The sequence below is a fragment of the Amphiura filiformis genome, chromosome 20, assembly GCF_039555335.1.
Source record: "Amphiura filiformis chromosome 20, Afil_fr2py, whole genome shotgun sequence".
Taxonomy (NCBI): Eukaryota; Metazoa; Echinodermata; class Ophiuroidea; order Amphilepidida; family Amphiuridae; genus Amphiura; species Amphiura filiformis.
Window position 1 is genome coordinate 18,857,464 of NC_092647.1, and position 10,043 is coordinate 18,867,506.

General features: G+C 37.2%; 1 long non-coding RNA gene across 1 annotated transcript; it reads right to left on the reverse strand.

The window, feature by feature from the left end:
* Positions 1-5,008: 5,008 nt before the first annotated feature.
* Positions 5,009-9,110, reverse strand: LOC140142664 (uncharacterized). Its single transcript, XR_011857554.1, has 3 exons — positions 9,013-9,110; positions 7,072-7,163; positions 5,009-6,676 (listed from the first exon to the last, which is right to left on the reverse strand). It is a non-coding gene; the product is annotated as an uncharacterized lncRNA (long non-coding RNA).
* Positions 9,111-10,043: the final 933 nt, after the last annotated feature.

Genomic DNA, 10,043 nt, shown 5'->3' on the forward strand with positions numbered 1-10,043 from the left:
AGTTGAAATTTTTTATACCTGGGCGTGTTTTGCACACGCTTTATTGTACGCTTGTCTTGCTTTATATTAATTATGGTATACTTACATGGGGGAATGCATGTAAAACATATCTTGATCAAATACATTTGCTCTAAAAATGGGCCATGAGAACCATTTCAAATAGCCATTATCGAGGCCATTCTGGACCACTATTTCATAAATTCAATATGCTCAATGTATATGATATATTCAAACTAGAACTAGGTGTATACATGTATAAATATTCTATTAAACAACTGCCATGTTCATTTGACAGTTTCTTTCTAAAACGATCCGATATTCATAGCTATCACACAAGAAACAGTAATAGTATAATCAAACAAGAAACAAGTAAGTATTCACTGGTCATTCAATCTGGACTACCGGCCCACTGTTATGGAATTCCCTGAACGATAACCTTAAAGTAGCAAACTCAATCAAACATTTTCGAAACAAATATAAAACACAGCTAATCTCATTTTACAACTAGTTCTTGGAGCCCCGTTTTTGTTCTTGTGTGATAGGCTTAATATACTCTGTTTGTTTGTTGTTGTATTAATTTAGTTCTGTAAGGGGATGGTCAATGCTGGCCTTAATGGCCTTTCGATCATCTCCTCCATAATTGTCTTGTTTTATTTTTATGATGTTGAATTTCTTTGTATTTTGTTGTTTTTTATTATGGAAATAAAGATTCATTCATTCATTCATTTGTATGACTCCAGACTTGGTCTTCACTCAGGTCCACCAGGCTGAAAGTACTAATTCTGTTGGTTCAACTAGACCAGACGATAAACAAAACAGAGAACCGTAAAAAGGAACACCGAAATTACCATGCTGCACATTTATGAGAATAAACTGGGTTTGCTGCAACCATGTGTAAATTGTTTGCTTTCGTTTGCAATACACTATAACAAAAAATTTAACATGCGCATCTACAATATCACATATGGTTCAACTGCAATAAGTTTAAGTGAACTTACTTGGAAGTGAGCTTGGAAGCTCTCGGATATGACCAGTTAAACGTTTCAGTTGTAGACTGCTCACTGCAGTAATCCTGAAATTGACAATTCGCTGAGCTCGAGGCTGAGCTTCGTGTGCAGTTCCGGGGTGCAGTTAACATAAAAAGATTCTTCTAAAGCTACTGGATACGGTGCTTTTAAAATACCACGTCCCTGTAAGCTCCTGTATGCACGAGAGTGAGCAATAATTATACCCGGGGGGGCACTCCAACTTTGGAGGTGACGCGTATGTAGGGCAGTTAAGACACCATTTTTCAGCGGCGCTGTCACCCAAAGACCCCATATTTTTTTACGAACACATGCTCTGTCACCCGAAGACCCCTATTTTTCCATTTGATCTGTCACCCAAAGACCCTTACAAGTTCAATTTGAACAGCAACTTTCATTTATCACTGATTTTGCCAAAAATCATACTCTCACCCAATGACCCCATATTTTTGACATTTTGCTCTCACCGAGCCCTACACCTATATCCATTTCATATTGAAGTGCCCCCAGGAATTATACGTTATCTGGCATTTTATAATCAACGCGTCCGAAGGTCAATCGATGTGCATACACGATCCTGCAGATAGAAGTGGCGTGTATTTGGTTTGAAGATGTCCGTATTCAGCATGATATTAATATTCTATAGAATTACGATCCAAGTCTCTTATACTTATTCTTTAAAATTGATGGTTCAATGCAGTGGTACCCCGTGGACATAGTAGTGAAGTGGGATATATTCATAAATTGTTTTAACCTATTGCTATGGTAGTTAATCCTGTTAGATCATCACTTCTACGACGAAAACCCGGACGAAATTTTGTTTATTCGAGTCGCCTGCCAGGTTAGTCTCGCGGCCAGACTGTATGTGGCTATCACGAACATACAGTCTGGGAAACTGAAGGATCTACGTGATTGTGATTGGACAGTCGATTCTGAGTGTCAAGTCACGCAATTGATATAACATCGTTCGCAATTGGTCAAGATACCATGACGTAATTTAACCCCGGAAGCCGTTCGTCAGCTGGCTGCAGTGTATTACGGGATTTCCTGGAACTGTTTACGGTTATGTTTACGAGGATTTTATGTAAACAAACAAGGTGTTAAACATGAACAAAAGAAAGTATAATTAAAATGCTGTGTGGCGATCCGAGTGACACTTTATGGATACAATTTGTATGGATTTACCGTGACCGGCGCGGCCGCCAGCTGAGGCACGATCGCGACAGTGCAGAGACAATACTGGCAGTTTTGTGCTGATCTAAGGGGTGGTGCAATAATTATGTGTACCCCGGGGTGAATTCTCAAAATGGTCTGCCAAAATCGCTTGCCCCCCTTTGGCCGTGCCAAAAACCTTTTCCCCCCTTTCGACATGCCAAAAACCTTTGCCCCCCCCTTTTGACGTGCCAAAAATCTTTGCCCCCCTTACACATGCAAGATTTTGGGGAACCCGAATTTAAAACCTTAAATTGTCTTAACATATATTGCGAGCGCAGCGAGCAGGAAATTTTGCATATTTGAACGTGTTCGTAACGTTTTCCTACGCCTTTTAGGGCGTAATATAGAAACGGTGCCCAAAATATCTGTGCCAAAAATTGCTTGCCCCCCCTTTCGACCTGCCAAAATCGCTTGACCCCCCTTTCGACCTGCCAAAAATGCTTGCCCCCCTTTTGGCCTGCCAAAAATCTTGCCCCCCTATAATTCACCCCGGGGTACACATATAATTATTGCACCACCCTAAGAAAGCTTAAAAGTGACGTGAGTATATTTATATTTAATTAAATAATTAGGTGGCTGGCATTTTCTTCGGAAGGGGGTGGGTCTCAAATATACTTGGGGGGGGGTCATACAATTTTTAGACCAAAAATAGGGGGGTTATAATTTTTTAACACCCAAAATAGGGGGTTTGTAGAATTATTAAGGGCTGGCGACTAAAAATTTTCACGTGCTGCGTGCGCATTCTTTAACTTCACAATCAAAATGTGCATACAATCTATAGCTATATAATGCAAATTTTTTATGCACTTCACGCGTCTTCATCGCTCTTAGCCTTTGGCGCACTCCGCTTTAGTTCCGGCAATGAATGATTTGTCTTGAGTGCGTGTAGGTGGAAGGGGTGGGGGTGGGGTTGGTCATAAACATTTTTGACCCAAGATAAGGGGGTTGTTAAAAAGTTTTGGCCGCGATAGGGGGGTCATAAAAAATTGACTCTGGTCACTGACATATTTGGGACCCCCTTGTGAAGAAAATGCCAGCCCCTTATACTAGGTGCTTTACATGAATTGAATCCTACAGTCTGAGGGCAGATGACACACATTCGATGGGTGTAAGGTGCTTGCATGGAAGGTCATTAGTTCAAATCATCATCCACTGACCTCCAGACTGGCGCTCCAGAAGACATGCAAATGCATTTGCATGTCTTCTGGAGCATGTCTGGAGGATGATTTGAACTGATGACCTTCCGTGCAATAATTAGGGGCTGTGCAATAATTATGAGCCGGGGGGAGGGTAAAATTTCCGAACGGTTCGCCAAAAATTGCTTGCCCCACCCTCTCTCAACCTGCCAAAAATTATTCGCCCCCCCCTTGCGCATGGCCGCATGCCAAATTTTTGGGATCCTAATTTACAAGATACATGTTGTGAGCGCAGCAAGCAGGAATATTTGCGTATTTAAGCATTTCTGTACTGTTTTCCTAAGCCTTTTTAGAGCGTTTTATTTAAAAGGCGCCACATGAATGTGTGCCAAAAATTCCTAGCACCCCCAATTTTACCCTCTAGGGCTCATAATTATTGCACAGCCCCTTATATGTACCGCAGGGTGGTGAATTGGGGGGGGGGGGCAAAGTTTTTTTGGTAGGCCTGTTCTATGGGGCTGACCTACTGAGATTTTTCCAAAATTGGGAAACAATTTAAGTTTACAAATGAATGCCACTGAGTAAACCAAATGTTGGGAGGGTAATTTTTAAAGTTTGACTACCTATAAAAATGTACCTACAGTCCACCTGATCTGCAACCAGTATGTGACCAGTCACAGTGTATCATTTTCAATTTACCAAAAACATTGTTTGATTTTAAACAATAAAAATATTTTATTCTTTTTTTTTTAAAATTTACAGGTTGAGGTGGTAAGCCGAGTGGTTGACCAAGCCTGGGAAACTTACAGAAGCCACCTGGGAGTCAGCAATATGAGGTTCCACATTCTGCGTTATTAGTCCGATGTACACTGGTGTGGCAACAAGCACTCCACAAACAACTTTTAATTTAACACATTCCAATTTAGAAACTAAATTTATGCAGTGAACTGTGGCAACAAATGAATAAGGATTGATATTATGAAGCTTTGTTAGACTGGATAGACAGAAGCTGAGAATCATGTTTATTCAGTGATTCTCAAATCTCCAATGAGTGCACCACTGTGAACTCTTTAAATTACACCATAGTACCACTTTCAGTGCACCTTAATAGCATGTAATTGGTACAAAATTCACAGCGAAATCATCTGGCCATTCTTACATCTGTTCACAGCTCAACTTATTGTCAGAAAAATGCAAGTATTTTCATACCCTATGAAATACTTCCACTAACTCATTGTGTGGCAATAGATGGCCTTGAGGTCTACATGAAATGTGTAATTTCCACCTCTTGATAGGAAATTTAGTTTCATCTCTTTTAAAAAGGGTCAAGGTTCACTTGTTTCATTTAGACTTTAAATGTGTTTATGTGTTACTGGTAACATATGTCCTGGAATTAACTCTCAGTTGGTCAGCCAAATATTTTATAGTGAATTGTGATCACATGTACATGCTGTTGAGGTCTGTCAGGAACTAGTAAGGACATTGATGAGAGATGAATGACTATAATCTGACTTATAAATGACCATGGTATATAAAAAGTACATTTTATTCAACCTCTTTTCATGGTATCTGAAGATTTACTTTTCATACACTATTGAAAGAAACTATAATTATATTTGATAACACAAGCACTGGTAATACTGTTGGTAATTACAGATGGCATTTAATAACAATCATGACTTTGTATTTCATGACTTTGTATGTGTAACAATGGAAAGAAAGAATAATAATTACAAGCATAATTATTTTAGTTTGTTTGAATTTGCTTCGGTGTTAATACCTGGGGAACCACTCAGAATAAATGTGTTGTCATCATCGAGCAAAAATTTGCAGGAAAGGGTACTCTTTTCATGCATCATCGCGGTCTGCAATTTAATATACAATCCTACAAACCTATGGGACAAAAATATTTTTGCAGGCAAAAATAAAAATCATGAAAGATCATGGGTTTTATTTTTGCCTGCAAAAATGTTTTTGTCCCGTAGGCTGTAAATGTTTGAAACTGTGAATACAAGAAACTGCAAGTTGAAGGGGTTGGAATAAGCGATAGCCCGATAGCCATGCCTACCAAATTTTCCATTGGGCTATTGGGTTTTATCTCCATGTGGCCCGTTGGGCTATTTAAAAAACATTTAATTAATTTATTTAGTTATTTATTTTTTCGGTTTTGGAGTGTCCCTGGACCCTAGAGCTAAGGCCTTAAAAAATTGTTTGATTGGCGTAACCCGAGCGACCCTAAACTTAAACACCCTAAAAAAATAATAATAAAAAAACCTTTTTTTTAAGTTCCAAGGCCTTTATCATACGCAATTTACAGCTTAAAAAGCGGGTGCAAAAACGAAGAAAAAAAAAAGGGAAAAAATGCTGACCAACCTACCCTAATTTTTCAAATGTCAATCAAACAATTTTTAGGCCTAAATGCTAGGATCATTCATGGTTGATATTTAAAAAAGAAGAAAAAAAAAATAATAGGCCCTAGTGTTTTTAATATGCAAATAGTTATATATAATGTGTTCATGTCATACTCTATTAATGATTTCAAAATGGATACAAATGCATTTTGAAATCATTAATAGAGTATCTCATGAACACACCGAATTATAGCTTTGCAAAAACACTGGGGCCTTATTTTTCTTATCTTTTGTTTTAAATGTCAATGAAGACTGATCCTAGCATTTAGCTCTAGTACAGGGACACTCCAAAACCAAAACAATAAAAAAACAAAAAAAACTTAAATACAGAACTGTACTCTCTGAACTTTAATTATTGTTCCTAGTTTGGTTCCTGAACCAAACCGTTGATTTTCAAAATTAAAAAGTAAGTGACAGATGCTTTACCACGTAACAACATACACCTTTTTAATTTCTTTGTAGCAAAATTAATTACGGTACTCAAAAATTAAATTTTCTGACTGCAGTTCTTTCAGAGGCCCTGTATTAAATCAAATTCCTGTGTCATAATCTTTGAGTGTTATACATGTGTACATTGTTTATGTAATTTTTAGAGTAATACTGGAGCCCTTTTAGTTTTGTTCTCCATGAACACAATCATTTTGTGTTCTGTGTTTCTGCACAATTCATTTTCATACAGGCCAAACAAGTGTTTTTGTCTGATTTTTCTCAATTGCTGAATGCTGTAACTTTACATCTAATTGCTATTTGAGAAGTATGTGACAAATCAGTAGGCTACATAATCCACTGAATAATCAGCAATAATAGTTCTGTTCTGTCTGTTGATTCAAAAATCAGTTGTTCAAGGTGGCCATCACAAGGTCCAATTTCCAAATCATCATGCATGCTCCTGTAAGACAATAATAACAATTAAACATAATATATTAAATGGGTCTGATAAATGTCTGCATGGAGATTTATTCACCAATAAAGTGAGTGCTGAGACATCTCATTACGTATCATTGAATCAGTGACATTATGGGGATTTAGTATTTTTTCTTTCAAATCAAAAACAAGTAAAAAGAGCCATTTTAATGTGCTGCCATAGATTATGTTTTTCACATTTTCAAGCCTTTCTGTGATTGTTTAGCGTAATGTAGCCTCTTCCAGTTTTTTAGTTGCTTGTCTTATCTAAGCTTATTTATATTCCACCATTCTTAATTTCACCATTATACTCTATGGTGTTTTGCTGTTGGCATGATTCTAAAGGAAAAATGAGTTGACATTAAGAATGTTTTTATTTACAAAGTAACAGGTCACTGTCTGTCAGAAATCCAAGATCGTGTTGCATCAAGCCATCTCCATTACTGTTGTTCATCAGATGTCATCTTGGTCAACTGCAAACCAAATACACAAATTAATGATTTAATAAATAGCAGTTTTTTTCTCACAAATGATGTTTTCATCATAAAATGAGTAAAAACTTTTTAGGGTATATCCCAATTTACCAATTCCTCATGTTTGCTAAAAAATTGTGCCCTGAGCTGGCGCTCTAATTGGATATGCTATATTAACCGGCACTCAACTTGAGCTAGCTAAACCTGATTTGTCTCTAGGCCTCAACCGATATGGCAGAACTGTCTACCGATTGGATATCGATGTAAATAATACCGGCCAATATCTGATCCGATCAGATATCAGTTTAAAAAAAAAAATTTAATTCAATTAAAAAAAAAATTTTCCCAAAGTTTCCAGCGACTTTGAAGAACCACTGGACCTATTCTGAGGTGCTAAGATCAGAAACAATTACAATTTTCCATGCATTTATAATAATTATGTAGGCCTAATAGATGAAGAGCTAAGAGGTAAACATTTGTTGATAGTTTGCATATTGGATAACAAACTGTAATGTTTTCGTAATTTTTTTCCAAATTTTTTTCTTCAAATTAACTATGCTAGCACCTCAGAATATGTGCAGTGGTTCTTCAAAGTTGCAGAAAACTTTTTTTGGACTGATATCCGATCCAATACCAATATCGAAAATATCTGGCCGACGTCACGGTACAATATCCGATTTAATGATACTGAGATAAAATTGTTACTAATTTTGAGTTAGATTCAGAATGCCAAAATCGGGGACTTCACAAGTGAAAAAAAAATTTCCACCATACTCCCATGGGACCAGGATTTGTACCATTCGAGAATCGAGACAGTAACGTTTGCTTACTACTTACTTGAGAACTCTAGCTTCAAATTTGCACACAATAGTTTTACATGTACAGCTTTGTACGCATTCGATGCTATCATGCTCGAGTCCATTTGCTATCATTATTTCAGTGGATCTGCCAATCAGCACTGACATGTAATATTTCTGCTGATTTTGATGCAAGTTAAAATTTGATTGAGTCAACTGTGTATTTTAAGGAAATGCTGCCTATTTTTAACAGTCTAATATTTAGTTGAAGTGCAAACTGCAATTTTAGCAACATTTTTGATACGATCTCCAGCAGTGATCGGCTGTATTTACTTACAGCTTCCCTAGCCATTGATTTCTAAGTACTAGATTTTGATAGGTCAGGACTCGTCTTTAAATAGTGTGAAGCTATCTGTGACAAATTCGAAGCTAGACTTCTCGTACAAGCGTTCATGTGTATTGTGTAATTACACACACAATCACATGTTTATAAATTAACACTGTTTGAAGGCCGCAGTCACCTCGCACCACATCCCGAACCCCGAAGAATCCCTAAGTATAATATGTTGTAGTAAACCTTTGATGAGCCCGTACGTACCGTGATGTTGCAAAGTCAGAGCTAACAATGTGTTATGTACGGCACAAAGTTAATTTGTAAATTTCCACTGACTCCACATCAGCAGATCACCTCTGCAGAGCTCTGCAGACAACAATCAGACAAGTGTGTTCCAACAAATGACTGAGTAAATTTTGTGATGTACACTCTCGTCAAAGGTTTACTCATGTACTCCAAACGCCATGCCATCAGACAGAATCAGTATCATGCATGCATGCAATGGCTAGTATTATAATATATTTATAATATTCCAGTGTAATAGTATGTGTGCCATGTACAAATGTGAAATGATGTAAACATTCATTGTAATGTACAGATGACAGATGTATCATGCACGGGATCATGCAGGAATTTTAGACGGGACTATATGGACCTAGCCTGCGCCTGTCGAGCTGTATCAATAAAATCAACAGAAATCAGTTCGTTAAGTACTTACTTTCTCGTTTTGAGATTTTCTTTCGTGCTCAAAATTACCAAATAGATGTTGAAAATTCGTTCAATTTTCAATCAAATCTGCTCCCGTTGACAGATCGTGCCACGGCGAACGAAATCAATCAGCTGTTCAAAGGTCAAATCAAATTGATCAGGTCAACAGTCACTTCCGTTTCCCCGAAATATGGGGAACCAATCAGAAGAGTCGTTATATGTGCTCTTTTGCAGACTGTTTGTTAGGAGGATCGACGAGTGTCAGACCGACGCAAACTGGCTGTGTAGGAGACTACTGCCAGGTAAAGCGTTTAAATGACGTCAGGTCAGTTACCAATTTAATGGACGAAGCCGTTTGCCCGAAGCAATGATACCACTTGTATGAGTAGCCAGTCGGCAAATATTTATTTTTCAACCTCATTGTATACACCACCAAATTCTTTCGACAAGTTTTTTTTAATTACACGTTACCTCTCGTAGGTTCTAGATGAATAAGAAGAGGTGTTTGTACACTACCGAAGAACGAAGAATAACGGACGGAGATTCAGTGAAGAAAGAAATTGTTCTAGATACACACCATACACATCGAACTTCTATTGACGCAGTACTAAAGCACTTACTTTGCTGAGAAAAGTAAGCACAAGTACACGTGGATTGATTTATTATAGGACTTGAGTTTGGAATCTTACCTTCAGAATTTCATAGACTAATGACTACCCAGCAAACACACAGCGTTTTACAGAACATGTTTAAATGTCGGGTTATATAAAAACGTTCTAATAACATTCATAAAACATTTTTGAAAGCGTGATGCAAAATATTTTAACAGAATGTTATTTAACTGTTGACAAAATATTTTGCCAATCTTAATATCATGACATTTAAATGTTATTAGAAAAAACGTTTTGAATAACCGTTTTAATAACATTTTAGTGTTTGCTAGCTAGACACAGAAACAGTTAATTGGATTAGCAAATACACTCAGTTGATAGCAAACGCTCTCCAAAAATTAGGAAGACAAATTTAATGAACAAACTAAAT